Source organism: Perognathus longimembris, chromosome 17, assembly GCF_023159225.1.
Source record: "Perognathus longimembris pacificus isolate PPM17 chromosome 17, ASM2315922v1, whole genome shotgun sequence".
NCBI lineage: Eukaryota > Metazoa > Chordata > Mammalia > Rodentia > Heteromyidae > Perognathus > Perognathus longimembris.
The window spans coordinates 54209602-54213490 of record NC_063177.1 but is presented as its reverse complement, the minus strand read 5'-3'; the positions used below and the strand labels follow the sequence as shown (position 1 = coordinate 54213490).

The window sequence follows — 3889 nt, the reverse complement described above, 5'->3', positions numbered from 1 at the left end:
AAGCCGGGGGTACCGGGACGCCCTCCGTCCGGGCAGCCGGGGTACCAGGCGCCCTCCGGCCCAGGATCCGGGGTACGGGGGCGCCCTCCGGCCGGGCAGCCGGGGTACCGGGGCGCCCTCCGGCCGTCCAGCACGGGGCAGGCGGGGACACCGGGGTGGGGGTGGGGGCGGCCCGCCCGGTGCCTCCGGCAAGCTCCGCACGAGCTTGGGACGGAGGGCCGAGGGGCCCGATCCCCTGCTTTGGTGGGGGCGGCGGGCGGCAGTCGCCAGCAGGCGTCCCTAGGCCTGGCCAGGGCCGGCTGCTCGAGCTCGAGCGGGTCTCCGCTCCCCCGCACCTCCCAAAACGACGCGAGAGGGCCGGGCCTCACCTAGGGAAGCACAGCCCCCACCTCCCAAAGCCCCGCAGTGGGCGTGGACCAAACCTAGCCACAAAACTACAACTCCCGGCAGCCACCTCCCGAGGCGCAGGCGCAGAGCGGAGACCGCCGGGTCCCAGGGCGCGGAGCAAAGGCTGCCGGGAGCGCGCGGCCCCGGCGGGTGTCGCGTGCGGCGCCGGCGCAGAGCAGAGGCTGCCGGGAGCGCGCGGCGGGGCGGAAGTGTCCACCTGCCCCGTCCGGCCTGCGCAGCGCGGCCGCCCGCGGGCACCGGAGCCAGGCCCCGCCGAGGGTGAGTGACGGACGGCGCGCCCGCCGCTGGCGCCCCTCCTCTCCGCCGCCGCCGCCCCCCGGCCTGCGGGCCCCCTCCGCGGCCCTGCCCGCCCCCGGGCCCGCCTCCCGCCCGGCGGACCCGGCCCGCGCCGACGCGTGTGGGGCCGCGAGCCCCGCCACCCGCCGCCGCTGCGCCCCGGCTGCCGGGCGGTGCCCGCCCCCTTCACACTGCGCTTTCCCCCCTCGTTCTGGGGGGCACCCCGTCCACCCCCCCACCCCCCGACCCCGGAGTCCCTGCGCCGGCCTCCCCAGCGGCCCCGCCGCCGCCGCCGCCGTCGGAGGCCGACCCTTGTGGACAGCAAGCACGGCTCACGCTCCGTCCCCTGACACCCAGACTCCCCCCTTTCCCGAGGACCCGGGAGCCCCAGCTCTGCCCCTCATCCTGGTGTCAGGGCCGTGTACTGCACGTCGTCGCCTGTCACGTTCTCCACAAAGCATTGGCTCGGGAACCTGAGTCAAGTCTGTTGGTGTCATTGAGGGTCTGGCTGGACAAAACTTGAAAGAAAAAGAAACACACCAGGTCTCAGAGGGAAGTGTGGGGAGGGCGCGCACGCGCAGCCCTGGCTCCTGCAGCCCCTCCTCCCTGGCCCCTCTGCCGAGTTCGAGTTTGACAGGTAGTCATCCTCCTGGACTGGGCCCTGGCCCTCCTCGTAGCCCCTCCCCAGGTCCTTCCGCACCGCATTCCAGCTAGAACACGTGCGTGTGGGCACAGTGGTCCCCAGCAGCCCCTCTCTGCTGGCCCCCATGAGCTTTCTATTTGAAAGGCACAGGGGGGTGGGCAGCCTGCTCCCCTCTCTCTTGCATAAGTCCACATCTTCAGGGAGGGGATCAGGCAAAACTGATGTGTCCAGCACTGTTTTAACACCACTGCAGTAGTCTGGACACAGGATTCTGGGTCTTTCCCGTTCGCTTCCTTGTGCCGGTTAACTTGATCCCAAACTGTGATGTCCTGGACAATCAAGGAAATCGTTTTACAACTAAGTGTGACCCTGTTGTTCGCCTGTTCATGAAAAGCTCTGTCTCTTGATTGCTTCCTGTTGGCCACCGGTCTCCTCTTGTGTTTTCACAGCCCATGGTACTGGGCTGTGTGAGCTTGAGAAGAGCTTGATCAGCTTGACCTGCCCTCCGAGCACATCCGTGCATGCGCCTGAGCACGGGGGTCAGTCTAGAGGGGAGCTAGACGTGTAGCGTGGGGGTAAGGAAGTCGTGCTTTGCTCTGGCTGTGTTTTCATGCTTTCTTCGGATGTGACTAGAAGTGTGTTTGTGTGTGACAAATGTATGTGGTCCTGTTGAGTCAGAACATCCTCAATGGCAGTGTGGCAACTGTGTGTGTCAGGGTGGCTGTACAGGGTAGATGTGCACATGCTCCAGTGTTTACCTTTCCAAGACATAAGAGCTGGCATCTAGGGCTGTGGTTGAGAGTAGTGAAGTAGACCAGTGCTGTCATCAGGAAGACCTCTGTTTGGGGCATGATCTGAAGGTACTCGGGAATACACTTTGCCCCCTAGACTGTTGAGTATTCTGGAATGCTTATGTTAAGTGCCAGTGTTAAGGGAATTCCAGGTTAGCAGGGTGTAATGGTTCACACTCAGAAGGAAGGTCAGGAGGATCACAACTTAAGGCTAGCCTTGGCAAAAGTGGGTTACTCCCTGTCCCAGTCTTTTAACCAGTAAGCTGGTGTGATGGCATGCGTCAAAAAACGTAAGACCGGGGCTGGGGATATGGCCTAGTGGCAAAGAGAGCTTGCCTCCTATACATGAGGCCCTGGGTTCAATTCCCCAGCACCACATATACAGAAAATGGCCAGAAGGGGCACTGTGGCTCAAGTGGCAGAGTGCTAGCCTTGAGCAAAATGAAGCCGGGACAGTGCTCAGGCCCTGAGTCCAAGCCCCAGGACTGGCAAAAAAAACAAAACAAAACGTAAGACCTTTACTGAAGAATAACTGAAAGCAAAAACAGAAGGGGAGGGGTTGAAGGTATGGTTCCAGTGGTAGAGCAAGTGCCTAGTCCAAAACAAAAACAAGATTTAAGTTTTTTGCTTTTTTGTTTTTGTCAGTCATCGGGCTTCAACTCAGGGCCTGGGCACTGTCCCTGAGCTCTTTTGCTCAAGGATAGTACGCTTCCACTTTAAGCCACAGTCCCACTTCTGGTTTTCTGGTGGTTAAATTGGAGATAGGAGTCTCATGGACTTTCCTGCCTGGGCTGGCTTTGAACCACGACCCTCAGATCTCAACCTCCTGAATAGCTAGGACTACAGGCGCGAGCCACCAGCACTCAGCTTAGACTAATTTTCAAGAATGTGTATGTTGATTTTTTTTCTTTTCATTAAGTCATGATTGGTTAGGAAATCATAATTCTGGCAGTGGAGACATCTGCTTGGGAAGATTTACTTGGTGTACTGGGTTGGTAGACATTTCTTTTTATTTTTCCTGTCCCTCTGAAGTAGTCTAAGGAGGTAAGTGGAGTTTGCAGCCTCTCACCCGTAGGTAGCCAGAGCGGCACCACAGGAAGTGAGCAGGAAGCTAACGCCTGGTCCAGACAAGCAGTGGATGGATGGGGTGATGGCAGGTGAATGTGAGGCTGGACCCTTTGGAATGTATTCCAGAAGTTGGCACTGAGAGGCACAGAAGTGGGTTTGGGCATGGGCGTGCAACTGTGTGAGCTGCTTTGAGTGGGCTGGGGAACTGTTGCGTCCCGTATCGTCAGGCAAGACACTTTTAACTGGAAGGGTGATTTTCTTGCTGGAATTCCTCTGAGAAAGACGCTGATGATCTAGATTATTAGAGAGAGCCGTACTGTGATGCAACAGCCTGCTAGAGCTTTCTAAAGTCCTGTGCCCACCTGTACCCCCATAGAAAAGGCAGAGTGTAAGGAGGGACCTGTGAATATGTCTCATCACCTGTCGGAGGGCAATTGCTGTTGCCAATCTCTGACCTGAAAGTGGCGGGAGGGGGAGTGATCCTGTTTTTCCCCCGGTGGGCCCAAAGTGGTCTGGAGGTGCTGACCATGGAAGCGAGAGGTGGATGAATGAGAGAGAAGGACAGCAGGATGGGGCCAGGAATTGCTGGCTGTGAAGGGACCACAGGCAAGGACCGGAAGCTGCCTCTGGAAGTTGGGAAAGGCCAGGAAATAAACTGTCCCAAGAGCCTGAGAAAGGACCCAGCCCTGATTATAGTCCAACG

The 3889-nt window shown here is 59.3% G+C and overlaps 1 protein-coding gene and 1 long non-coding RNA gene across 2 annotated transcripts in view; both read left to right on the top strand.

Annotated features, from left to right (window-relative positions):
• Nucleotides 1–264: 264 nt before the first annotated feature.
• The window catches only part of LOC125365409, a 22559-nt gene continuing 18934 nt past the window's right edge, over nucleotides 265–3889 (top strand). The window contains exon 1 of the long non-coding RNA XR_007213696.1: nucleotides 265–275. This is a non-coding gene — a long non-coding RNA (uncharacterized LOC125365409). The remainder of the gene's footprint in view (nucleotides 276–3889) is intronic.
• Cant1 (calcium activated nucleotidase 1) overlaps nucleotides 562–3889 on the top strand; it is a 14298-nt gene continuing 10970 nt past the window's right edge. The window contains 1 exon segment of the mRNA XM_048365438.1: nucleotides 562–666. The gene's annotated coding sequence lies outside the window, so the exon portion shown is untranslated.